Consider the following 14184-nt stretch of genomic DNA (forward strand, 5'->3'; position numbering starts at 1 on the left):
CGATTCATAGCGGGTTTTTCTGCCATTGCTAAACCTTTGACTGATTTGACCAAGAAGGGTGCTGATGTTGTTAATTGGTCCTCTGCGGCTGTGGAGGCCTTTCGGGAGCTTAAGCGCCGCTTTTCTTCTGCTCCTGTGTTGCGCCAGCCTGATGTTTCGCTCCCGTTCCAGGTTGAAGTAGATGCTTCCGAGATCGGAGCAGGTGCAGTTTTGTCGCAGAAAGGTCCTGACTGCTCAGTGATGAGACCATGTGCGTTTTTCTCTCGAAAGTTTTCGCCCGCTGAGCGAAATTATGATGTTGGAAATCGGGAGCTCTTGGCCATGAAGTGGGCATTTGAGGAGTGGCGTCATTGGCTTGAGGGTGCTAGACACCAGGTGGTGGTCTTGACTGACCACAAAAATCTAATTTACCTTGAGTCAGCCAGGCGTCTGAATCCTAGACAGGCGCGCTGGTCGTTGTTTTTCTCTCGATTTAACTTTGTGGTTTCATATCTGCCTGGGTCTAAGAATGTGAGGGCGGATGCCCTCTCTAGGAGTTTTGAGCCTGACTCGCCTGGTGATTCCGAACCTACTGGCATCCTGAAGGATGGGGTGATATTGTCAGCTGTCTCCCCAGACCTGCGGCGCTCTTTGCAGGAGTTTCAGGTGGATAGGCCTGATCGCTGTCCGCCTGGTAGACTGTTTGTCCCTGATGACTGGACCAGTAGAGTTATTTCGGAGGTTCACTCTTCCGCGTTGGCAGGTCATCCTGGAATTTTTGGCACCAGGGATCTGGTGTCTAGGTCCTTCTGGTGGCCTTCCTTGTCTCGAGATGTACGTATTTTTGTGCAGTCTTGTGATGTTTGTGCTCGGGCTAAGCCCTGCTGTTCCCGGGCCAGCGGGTTGTTGTTGCCCTTGCCTATTCCTAAGAGGCCTTGGACGCACATCTCTATGGACTTTATTTCTGACCTTCCTGTTTCTCGTAGGATGTCCGTCATCTGGGTGGTGTGTGACCGTTTTTCCAAGATGGTTCACTTGGTACCTTTGCCCAAATTGCCCTCCTCCTCTGAGCTGGTCCCTCTATTTTTTCAGAATGTTGTGCGTTTGCATGGTATTCCTGAGAATATAGTGTCTGACAGGGGTACTCAGTTTGTGTCTAGATTTTGGCGGGCGTTCTGTGCCAGGATGGGCATCGACTTGTCTTTTTCGTCTGCATTCCATCCTCAGACTAATGGCCAGACTGAGCGTACTAATCAGACCTTGGAGACTTACTTGAGGTGTTTTGTGTCCGCTGATCAGGACGATTGGCTTGATTTTTTGCCATTGGCAGAGTTTGCCCTTAACAATCGGGCCAGTTCTGCCACTTTGGTTTCTCCATTTTTTTGTAATTCAGGGTTTCACCCTCGCTTTTCGTCCGGTCAATTGGAGTCTTCGGATTGTCCTGGAGTAGATGCTGTGGTTGATAGAATGCATCAGATTTGGGGACAGGTTGTGGACAATCTGAAGTTGTCCCAGGAGAAGACTCAACAGTTCACTAATCGTCATCGGCGTGTCGGTCCTCGTCTTTGTGTTGGGGACCTGGTTTGGTTGTCTTCTCGATTTGTTCCTATGAAGGTCTCGTCTCCTAAGTTTAAGCCTCGGTTTATCGGCCCTTATAGGATTCTGGAGGTTCTCAATCCTGTGTCCTTTCGTTTGGACCTCCCAGCATCTTTTACTATTCATAATGTTTTTCATCGGTCATTGTTGCGGAGGTATGAGGTGCCGGTTGTTCCGTCTGCTGATCCTCCTGCTCCTGTGCTGGTTGAGGGTGAGTTGGAGTATGTGGTGGAAAAGATCTTGGACTCCCGTGTTTCCAGATGGAAACTTCAGTATCTGGTTAAGTGGAAGGGCTATGGTCAGGAGGATAATTCTTGGGTGACAGCATCTGATGTTCATGCTCCTGATTTGGTTCGTGCATTTCATAGTGCTCATCCAGATCGCCCTGGTGGTTCTGGTGAGGGTTCGGTGCCCCCTCCTTAAGGGGGGGTACTGTTGTGAATTCTGTTTGTGGGCTCCCCCGGTGGTGTTTTATGGTAGTGTCACTTATTTGCCTTCTTCTATCCTTGATCACCTGTTGACACCCATTAGGGGAGTTTCCTATTTAAGGCTGCTTGGCTGCTGGTCTGATGCCGGCCAACAATGTATCAGTAGCATTCTGTTGCATTCTCCTGCCTCAAGATCCTGTTCAGCTAAGTTGAATTTTGTTTCTAGTTTATTCTATTTTTGTCCAGCTATTTGCAATGTGACTCTCTGTAGCTGGAAGCTCTCGTGAACTGAAATTGCCACTCCAGTGGCATGAGTTGTCACTGGAGTTTTAAAGTAATTTCAGGATGGTGTTTTTGAGTAGTGTTTTGAAGTTGACCGTGAAGTGACTCTTTCCTGTACTTCTGCTATCTAGTAAGCGGACCTCACTGTGCTAAATCTGCTGTTCATCCTACGTATGTCTTTTCCTCTTGACTCACCGTCAATATCTGTGGGGGGCTGCTATCTCCTTTTGAGGTTCATCTCTGGAGGTAAGGCAGGCCTGTATATTCCTCTGATAGGGGTAGTTAGATCTCCGGCTGGCGCGTGGTGTCTAGGGCATCGTAGGAAACACTCCCCGGCTACTTCCAGTGTCGTGTCAGGTTCAGGTCACGGTCACTTTAGTTCCCATCACCCGAGAGCTAGTCCGTTGTTATTTTGATTTCCCTGCCATTGGGAAAATCATAACAGACATCACTGCTCTCCTACATACAGGCCAGGTAATGACATCACTGCTCTCCTACCTACAGTCCAGGTAATGACATCACTGCTCTCCTTAGTGACATCACTGCTCTCCTACATACAGTCCATGTAATGACATCACTGCTCTCCTACATACAGTCCAGGTAATGACATCACTGCTTGTCACGATATGGTATGAAATATCATAAGTTAGTTTTCTTGCTAGCATGCGGGGGCTAAACCCTCCCTCTCTCTGGTTCTCTTTCCTTCCCTGTGGTTCTAACTGTCTGTGTAGCAGAGCTTGCCTTGTGGGGGAGTTTTATTGACGGAAGGTATTTACGACGGTCATAGCTGCAAGGGAAATTTGTGTTAGCAGGAACTGTTAGAGAAACTTCTAGAATCATGAAAGTCTTTTGTTCCATTTTTGTAAGATATTACGCAAACCGTTTACGTTAAAAACACGAAAATAGATGTTCTTATTCTCTCTCGGTGGATCTATCAATGACTCTAATCACAGGCTTGTAGCTCCCTCTGGTGAAGAAGTAGGGATTGCTCTGTAAATAATAGGACATATTTGATCTCATAAGAAAGCTCATGTTAATACAAGCTGAATGCTGGGTGTGCTATGATTCTGATATGTACTGGAACGGAGTTATAAGCATTAGACCAATTTGTATTCAAAGTACTCAGACTGAAAGGTAGGAGGATCTGGAAAAGCCAGCCCTTTCTGTGATGTCACTAGCTGTAGGTCTTAAGTTTGTGGCCAGATCCCCAGCTCTTTCTTCTTGTCTTTTCCTGTGAGGCCTGAGCAGCACGACAAATGAGCTGGGATGTCTGGTTGCCTGCAATGCAATGATCTGAGAATATGTGAGTGTTATCTTTTCTTCATTTAATCCTTTTATTTTCATAATTACCTTGTACATATTTGCAATTGTCTCATTTGTAACATCTTTGTAAAATATTTTATAAACACTGCCTAAAAATCATTTATGGGGTATACTCTTTAATACTAGTTCGTTCTTCCTGCCCTAAACCGTACCCTGTCTCTGAAGGGAATTACGCTACTATTTTGGGGGTTAGCAGCCGAACCCGTTTAATCGGCGCTGGTGGCAGCTTACCGTGTGCCGGCTGTTGGGGGGTCACTGTAGCGACTGCGGCTTGATAATTATTGTTCCTGCCTGAGTGGGAGTAGTTATCGCGTTGCTGTAGTGCGCCCAATAGCCAGTACATAGCAGGCAGCCTTTCTGGCGACTAATTACCCCAGGTGCAGTACCTAATCTGACCTGAGAGTAAGGGGGGCGCCAGAGAGCTGCAAGTGCTCAGTGGAACTGTAAGCGGGATAGACACAAATCCCTGCAGTTCATGGTATATTGGAGAGCAGTGGGATACCTAAAATAAGCCCCTGCTGTAACCTAAGAGGTAAATAAACTTGTGTGTGTTCTTCTCATCACATTGTGGCAGTGGAGGGATAACTAGGATAAGCCCCCTGCACATGTGATAGCAGTCTGCTGGTCTAAAGTCACCCCACTCCGTGACATATTGTGGGCAGCGGCTAAGGGATCTTGACAGTCACGAAGTGAATCGTGACAATTGGTGACAGTCACGGTGTGAATCGTGACAAATTGGTGGCAAGGCGGTGGGATATTAGAGCATTAGTGATTTGGTTTGAGCAATCATTCCTCTCACTAAAAACTTGCAGAAAGTTCTTGCGAGAACTCTGCGCAAATAAGTTTGGAGAACGAACTCAGTGTTTATTAGTTGTGAGACAATTGTGTACTGGTAATTATCCCTTCCCTTTTTCTTCGTTTTTCTATCCTATCTTTTATTTGGCAACCATGGTTGTGCTGGGAGAAACCTTTTATGAGCAGCAGACCAAAGACACCCTTGTGGCCTTGTGCAAGTCACAGCACATTGACTATGCAAACAAAAACAAAAGCCAACTGGTCGCAGTCCTGATGCAATGGGAAGCCGCTCTAGACCACTCACAGAGCCCAGAAGCCGCAGATGCCAGCACCCGCGAACATGGTGCTGCAGCAGAGGTCCAACCACTGAATGCTGGCCCTGTTAGCAATCCGGGCGAATTGGACCCCCACCTGCAGGCAGCCTTGAAAGAATTCCCCACTGACGACCATGAGGGACGTCGGCAGCTGATTCAGCAATACCGACAGGAGGCTGAGGCCCGAGCCGAGCGAGAGGCCCAGCGAGAGGCCGAGAGAGCTGAGCGAGAGGCCCAGCGAGAGGCCGAGAGAGCTGAGCGAGAGGCCCAGCGAGCCGAGCGAGAGGCCCAAGCGGAGCGGGAGTACCAGCTGCAGATGGCCCAACTGCAAATGCAGGGGTCGTCCCAGTCCAGCCGTGAGCCCAGCAGCGCTCAGACGCCAAAGCCCCGGCCCGACCACTTTCCTGTTATGGAAAAGGATGGGGACTTGGACACTTTTCTGCGGGCCTTTGAGAAAGCCTGCAGGCAGTACCAGCTGCCTACACAAGAATGGGCACGGTACCTGACACCAGGGCTGAGAGGAAAAGCTCTGGAAGCGTTTGCTGCACTCCCTCAAGAACAAGATGGTGACTATGAGGCCATCAAGCAGGCTCTCATAGCTAAGTACCAGCTTACACCCGAGGTGTACCGTAAAAAGTTTCGGACCCTCCAACGTGGCCCACACGACAGTTACAGTGATGTGGTGCATGGACTGGGGACCCACTTTGACCAGTGGACCCAAGGACTGTCAGTGACCACCTTTGTACAGCTGCGAGACCTGATGATCAAAGACCAGTTCTTCCGTCTTTGCCCAACTGAGGTGCGACAGTTTGTGATGGACAGAGAACCCAAAGACGTGACGAAAGCAGCGCAGATTGCCGATGCCTATGAGGCCAACCGTAGATCGGAAGTGCGGAAGCCAGTCACCACCAGCTGGAGAGGGGGTAAGCCTGCAGCCAACGCCAGTACCCCTGCCAGCCAACACACCAGAGGTCCTGTCCCCGTGGCCAACAGCACCAGACCTACCACCGAACTTCGCCAGTGTTACCACTGCAGGCAGACTGGACACCTCAGTCACCAATGTCCAGCCAGGCAGAAGAACCCCTCATCCCAGGCCCCAGGGCCTAATGCAGCCGTTCTTTTGGTGGGTGGTGTGGTTGGGAGGGTGTGTGACAACGTACAGCCCGTCACTGTGGGAGGTCGTGTTGCTACAGGCCTCAAGGACACCGGGGCTGAACGAACCCTCATCCGACCCGAACTGGCGGCCCCTGAAGAAATCATTCCGGGGAAAACCCTAACTGTCACTGGGATTGGGGGCATCAGCTGTCCCTTACCGATGGCCCGGGTTTTTATTGATTGGGGTGCCGGGAGCGGGGTGAAGGAAGTGGGGCTGTCTGATAATTTGCCCACTGATGTTTTGTTGGGGACTGATTTGGGGAGGTTGGTTGCATACTTCGTGGATGACCCTCCTCCCCAATCTACTAATGAGGGTAAAGTTAACCCTGATGATGATGGTGATGATGATGATGGGAAATCGCATGTGTTACCTGACCATGCTTTATCTTGTAGTGATGCATCTGTTAACCATTTTTTCCCTAGGATTGATGGTGAAAATGTTGCACCTGTGCCAACTGTATCTGATAATAATGTTTCTGTGAAAGTTGATGTGTCCATAGGTACAGGAGTGCTCAGCCACGTCGCTCTGCGGAGTGAGACGGCTGAGGAACCCCTAGCAGGGGCAAGTGTCGGTGCTACAAGAAATGGGGAGATACATGGGAACCGTGAGGAAGGTGATGCCATGCAATTGACCAGTGCCACCGAGGAAGGTAACTGGCCCATAAGTAGCAATGCTCCTGAGGTAATGGGGGTGGATGGGGAGGTAGAGCCCATAGCAGCATCAGCTGATGGGTCTGTAGAAATCCCCGGGGAGACAGCCTACGTAGCTGCTGTCACCCGCAGTCAGAGTGCCCGGAACGCAGATACCTGTCTGCCTTCCGGACCCTCCTCAGTCATCAGTGTGACTGACCCAGAGGTGGACCCAGAGCAGGTCCCAGAGGGCTCCCGTGGGGAAGGGACCCTGACATCGCTTTTGGCTTCCCCTAGCCAGGAGTTTCAGGCCGCTCTGCACACAGATGCGAGCCTAGAGAGTTTGAGACAACTCGCCGGGACGCGCTTCTCCGAGACTGATAAGGAGAAGGTGTTCTGGGAAGGAGGAAGGTTGTACCGGGAGACAGTACCCGGAGAATCACAAAAGGAGTGGTTGAGGGAAAGACAGCTGGTCGTCCCACAGCAATTCCGGGGTGAGTTGTTGCGGATTGCCCATGAGATCCCGCTAGCTGGACACTTGGGGATCAGCAAAACTAAGGCCCGGCTGTCTCAACACTTCTATTGGCCTAAGATGGGGACAGATGTGTCAAACTACTGCCGCTCCTGTGTCACCTGTCAAAGAGTGGGGAAGGCGGGGCCTGCTCTTAAGGCTCCCCTGATCCCTTTGCCAGTGATAGAGGAGCCTTTCCAGAGGATTGCGGTGGACATTGTGGGCCCGCTGGCCGTCACCAGCAGCTCTGGAAAGCAATATATTCTTACTGTGGTAGACTACGCTACCCGGTACCCAGAGGCAGTAGCTCTGTCGTCAATTAGGGCAGATAAGGTGGCGGATGCCCTGTTGGCCATCTTTTCACGTGTAGAATTTCCCAGGGAAATGCTTACTGATCGAGGGACCCAATTTATGTCTCACCTAATGGAGGCTCTCTGTAAGAAAATGCAGGTGAAGCACCTGGTATCGAGTGCATATCACCCACAGACCAATGGCTTGTGTGAACGCTTCAATGGTACCCTCAAACAGATGCTACGCATGCTGGTTGAGACACAAGGGCGCGACTGGGAGCGGTACCTCCCACACCTGCTATTCGCTTACCGAGAGGTTCCGCAGGCCTCGACGGGGTTCTCCCCCTTCGAGCTCCTGTACGGCAGGCGAGTCCGGGGACCCCTTGGGTTGGTAAGAGAATCCTGGGAAGAGGAGCCGAACCCTTCTGAAGTGTCCATAGTGGAGTATGTCATGCGCTTCCGTGACAAGATGCAGACCTTGACGCAGTTGGTGCATGACAACATGACGCAGGCTCAGGCTGATCAGAAGCACTGGTACGACCAGAACGCCCGGGAGCGGACCTACCACGTGGGTCAAAAGGTGTGGGTGCTGGTTCCTGTACCAACGGATAAGCTTCAGGCAGCCTGGGAGGGCCCGTACGTCGTCCACCAACAGCTCAACCCGGTCACCTACGTGGTCACGCTTGACCACGCTCAGGGTAGGCGAAAGGCCTTTCACGTCAACATGATGAAGGCTCATCACGAACGTGAACCTTTCGTCCTACCGGTCTGCAGCTTACCCGAAGACGGGGAGGAAGACACCCTCCTGGACATGCGGGCCCAAGCCAAGGCCCGTGGGTCCATTGAGGACGTGGAGGTGAGCGCCTCGCTAGATGAACCACAGCGGTTGCAGTTGCAAACCACACTGGAACCCTTCCGGGTCGTGTTCTCCAACCGGCCTGGAAGGACTGAGTTAGCCGTCCACGAGGTGGACACCGGGAATCACGCCCCACTACGGCGAACACCCTATCGAATCTCTGACCAGGTGCAGCAGATTATGCGCCAGGAGATCGATGAGATGTTACAGCTGGGGGTGATTCGACGGTCAAAGAGCGCGTGGGCCTCACCTGTAGTTCTCGTGCCAAAGAAGGACCGGACCACCCGGTTCTGCGTGGACTACAGGGGGCTCAACGCCATTACAGCCTCTGACGCGCACCCAATGCCGCGCATCTAGGAGCTGCTTGAGAAGTTAGCTGGCGCAGAATACCTGACAATAATGGATCTGAGTCGCGGATACTGGCAGATTCCCCTGAGCCCCGAGGCGCAGGAGAAGTCCGCCTTTATCACACCCTTTGGACTGTACGAGTCCACGGTCATGCCCTTCGGCATGAAGAATGCCCCTGCCACTTTCCAGCGGATGGTCAATCTCCTGCTTCAGGGACTGGAGAAGTACGCTGTGGCGTACTTAGATGACATTGCCATCTTCAGTCCCTCTTGGGATGAACACCTGCAGCATCTCGAGGAGGTGCTCGGGCGAATTCACCGAGCAGGACTGACTATCAAGCCGGGAAAGTGCCAGATGGGCATGAGGGAGGTTCACTACCTGGGGCACCGGGTAGGTGGAAACACCCTAAAGCCAGAGCCTGACAAAGTGGGCGTGATCGTGAACTGGCCCACTCCCAGGAACAAGAAACAGGTGATGTCCTTCCTGGGCACTGCAGGGTACTATAGGCGCTTCGTGCAGCACTATAGTAGCCTGGCAAAACCTTTGACGGACCTCACCAGGAAGAAGCTACCCCACATCGTCAACGGGACAGATGGCTGTGAGGGGGCCTTCCAGGCGTTGAAAACCGCACTGTGCAACGCCCCTGTGTTGAAAGCAGTCGACAGCAGTCGACCATTCTTGGTACAGACCGACGCCAGCGAGTTTGGCCTTGGTGCTGTGCTCAGCCAGGTGGACTCGGAGGACCAAGAGCACCCCGTGTTGTACCTGAGCCGGAAACTTTTGCCGAGGGAAGTGGCCTACTCCACCATTGAGAAGGAGTGCCTGGCCATAGTCTGGGCCCTGCAGCGCTTGCAGCCCTACTTGTACGGGCGCACCTTCACTGTGGTGACCGACCACGACCCTCTGCGCTGGCTAAGCACCATGTGTGGAACCAATGGCAGGTTGCTACGCTGGAGCCTTGCCCTTCAGCAATTTGACTTCACCATTAAACACAAAGCGGGCAAAGAGCATGGTAATGCAGATGGACTCTCCCGCCAGGGTGAACCCACGGAGGTGCGCATGGAGGCATACCGAGAGGTCCTGCCGCCGTAGCGCACGCCAAAAGGGGGAGGTGTCACGATATGGTATAAAATATCATAAGTTAGTTTTCTTGCTAGCATGCGGGGGCTAAACCCCCCCTCTCTCTGGTTCTCTTTCCTTCCCTGTGGTTCTAACTGTCTGTGTAGCAGAGCTTGCCTTGTGGGGGAGTTTTATTGACGGAAGGTATTTACGACGGTCATAGCTGCAAGGGAAATTTGTGTTAGCAGGAACTGTTAGAGAAACTTCTAGAATCATGAAAGTCTTTTGTTCCATTTTTGTAAGATATTACGCAAACCGTTTACGTTAAAAACACGAAAATAGATGTTCTTATTCTCTCTCGGTGGATCTATCAATGACTCTAATCACAGGCCATAGGACATATTTGATCTCATAAGAAAGCTCATGTTAATACAAGCTGAATGCTGGGTGTGCTATGATTCTGATATGTACTGGAACGGAGTTATAAGCATTAGACCAATTTGTATTCAAAGTACTCAGACTGAAAGGTAGGAGGATCTGGAAAAGCCAGCCCTTTCTGTGATGTCACTAGCTGTAGGTCTTAAGTTTGTGGCCAGATCCCCAGCTCTTTCTTCTTGTCTTTTCCTGTGAGGCCTGAGCAGCACGACAAATGAGCTGGGATGTCTGGTTGCCTGCAATGCAATGATCTGAGAATATGTGAGTGTTATCTTTTCTTCATTTAATCCTTTTATTTTCATAATTACCTTGTACATATTTGCAATTGTCTCATTTGTAACATCTTTGTAAAATATTTTATAAACACTGCCTAAAAATCATTTATGGGGTATACTCTTTAATACTAGTTCGTTCTTCCTGCCCTAAACCGTACCCTGTCTCTGAAGGGAATTACGCTACTATTTTGGGGGTTAGCAGCCGAACCCGTTTAATCGGCGCTGGTGGCAGCTTACCGTGTGCCGGCTGTTGGGGGGTCACTGTAGCGACTGCGGCTTGATAATTATTGTTCCTGCCTGAGTGGGAGTAGTTATCGCGTTGCTGTAGTGCGCCCAATAGCCAGTACATAGCAGGCAGCCTTTCTGGCGACTAATTACCCCAGGTGCAGTACCTAATCTGACCTGAGAGTAAGGGGGGCGCCAGAGAGCTGCAAGTGCTCAGTGGAACTGTAAGCGGGATAGACACAAATCCCTGCAGTTCATGGTATATTGGAGAGCAGTGGGATACCTAAAATAAGCCCCTGCTGTAACCTAAGAGGTAAATAAACTTGTGTGTGTTCTTCTCATCACATTGTGGCAGTGGAGGGATAACTAGGATAAGCCCCCTGCACATGTGATAGCAGTCTGCTGGTCTAAAGTCACCCCACTCCGTGACATATTGTGGGCAGCGGCTAAGGGATCTTGACAGTCACGAAGTGAATCGTGACAATTGGTGACAGTCACGGTGTGAATCGTGACACTGCTCTCCTACCTACAGTCCAGGTAATGACATCACTATCCTACATACAGACCAGGTAATGACATCACTGCTCTCCTACATACAGTCAGGTAATGACATCACTGCTCTCCTACATACAGTCCATGTAATGACATCACTGCTCTCCTACATACAGTCAGGTAATGACATCACTGCTCTCCTACATACAGTCCAGGTAATGACATCACTGCTCTCCTACCTACAGTCCAGGTAATGACATCACTGCTCTCCTACATACAGTCCAGGTAATGACATCACTGCTCTCCTACATACAGTAAGGTAATGACATCACTGCTCTCCTACATACTGTCCATGTAATGACATCACTGCTCTCCTACATACAGTCCAGGTAATGACATCACTGCTCTCCTACCTACATTCCAGGTAATGACATCACTGCTCTCCTACCTACAGTCCAGGTAATGACATCACTGCTCTCCTACATACAGTCCATGTAATGACATCACTGCTCTCCTACATACAGTCAGGTAATGACATCACTGCTCTCCTACATACAGTCCAGGTAATGACATCACTGATCTCCTACCTACAGTCCAGGTAATGACATCACTGCTCTCCTACCTACAGTCCATGTAATGACATCACTGCTCTCCTACATACAGTCAGGTAATGACATCACCGCTCTCCTATATACAGTCCAGGTAATGACATCACCGCTCTCCTACATACAGTCCAGGTAATGACAACACTGCTCTCCCACAGTCAGGTAATGACATCACTGCTCTCCTACATACAGTCCATGTAAGGGCATCACTGCTCTCCTACCTACAGTCCATGTAATGACATCACTGCTCTCCTACATACAGTCCAGGTAATGACATCACCGCTCTTCTACGTACAGTCAGGTAATGACATCACCGATCTCCTACGTACAGTCAGGTAATGACATCACCGCTCTCCTATATACAGTCCAGGTAATGACATCATCGCTCTCCTATATACAGTCCACGTAATGACATCACTGCTGTCCTACATACAGTCAGGTAATGACATCACTGCTCTCCAACATACAGTCCAGGTAATGACATCACTGCTCTCCTACAGTCAGGTAATGACATCACTGCTCTCCTACATACAGTCCATGTAAGGACTTCACTGCTCTCCTACCTACAGTCCATGTAATGACATCACCGCTCTCCTACATACAGTCCAGGTAATGACATCACCGCTCTCCTATATACAGTCCATGTAATGACATCACTGCTCTCCAACATACAGTCCATGTAATGACATCACTGCTCTCCTACATACAGTCCAGGCAATGACATCACTGCTCTCCTATACACAGTCAGGTAATGACATCACTGCTCTCCAACATACAGTCCATGTAATGACATCACTGCTCTTCTACGTACAGTCAGGTAATGACATCACTGCTCTCCTACATACAGTCCAGGTAATGATATCACTGCTCTCCTACATACAGTCCATGTAATGACATCACTGCTCTCCTACCTACAGTCCATGTAATGACATCACCGCTCTCCTACATACAGTCCAGGTAATGACATCACTGCTCTCCTACATACAGTCCATGTAATGACATCACTGCTCTCCTACATACAGTCCATGTAATGACATCACTGCTCTCCTACCTACAGTCCAGGTAATGACATCACTGGTCTCCTACATACAGTCCATGTAATGACATCACTGCTCTCCTACATACAGTCCATGTAATCACATCACTGCTCTCCTACCTACAGTCCATGTAATGACATCACTGCTCTCCTACGTACAGTCCAGGTAATGACATCACTGCTCTCCTACCTACAGTCCATGTAATGACATCACTGCTCTCCTACCTACAGTCCATGTAATGACATCACTGCTCTCCTACATACAGTCCATGTAATGACATCACTGCTCTCCAACATACAGTCCATGTAATGACATCACTGCTCTCCTACCTACAGTCCAGGTAATGACATCACCGCTCTCCTACATACAGTCCAGGTAATGACATCACTGCTCTCCTACATACAGTCCAGGTAATGACATCACTGCTCTCCTACATACAGTCAGGTAATGACATCACTGCTCTCCTACATACAATCAGGTAATGACATCACCGCTCTCCTATATACAGTCCATGTAATGACATCACTGCTCTCCTACATACAGTCCAGGTAATGACATCACTGCTCTCCTACATACAGTCCATGTAAGGACATCACTGCTCTCCTACCTAAAGTCCATGTAATGACATCACTGCTCTCCTATATACAGTCCAGGTAATAACATCACTGCTCTCCAACATACAGTCCATGTAATGACATCACTGCTCTCCTACCTACAGTCCATGTAATGACATCACCGCTCTCCTACATACAGTCCAGGTAATGACATCACTGGTCTCCTACATACAGTCCATGTAATGACATCACTGCTCTCCTACATACAGTCCATGTAATCACATCACTGCTCTCCTACCTACAGTCCATGTAATGACATCACCGCTCTCCTACATACAGTCCAGGTAATGACATCACTGGTCTCCTACATACAGTCCATGTAATGACATCACTGCTCTCCTACATACAGTCCATGTAATCACATCACTGCTCTCCTACCTACAGTCCAGGTAATCACATCACCGCTCTCCTATATACAGTCCATGTAATGACATCACTGCTCTCCTACATACAGTCCAGGCAATGACATCACTGCTCTCCTACACACAGTCAGGTAATGACATCACTGCTCTCCAACATACAGTCCATGTAATGACATCACTGCTCTTCTACGTACAGTCAGGTAATGACATCACCGCTCTCCTACATACAGTCAGGTAATGACATCACTGCTCTCCTACATACAGTCCATGTAATGACATCACTGCTCTCCTACATACAGTCAGGTAATGACATCACTGCTCTCCTGCATACAGTCCATGTAATGACATCACTGCTCTCCTACATACAGTCCATGTAATGACATCACTGCTCTCCTACACACAGTCAGGTAATGACATCACCGCTCTCCTATATACAGTCCATGTAATGACATCACTGCTCTCCTACCTACAGACCAGGTAATGACATCACTGCTCTCCTACATACAGTCAGGTAATGACATCACCGCTCTCCTACATACAGTCCATATAATGACATCACTGCTCTCCTACATA

This window comes from Ranitomeya variabilis, chromosome 1, assembly GCF_051348905.1.
Source record: "Ranitomeya variabilis isolate aRanVar5 chromosome 1, aRanVar5.hap1, whole genome shotgun sequence".
Classification (NCBI taxonomy): Eukaryota; Metazoa; Chordata; class Amphibia; order Anura; family Dendrobatidae; genus Ranitomeya; species Ranitomeya variabilis.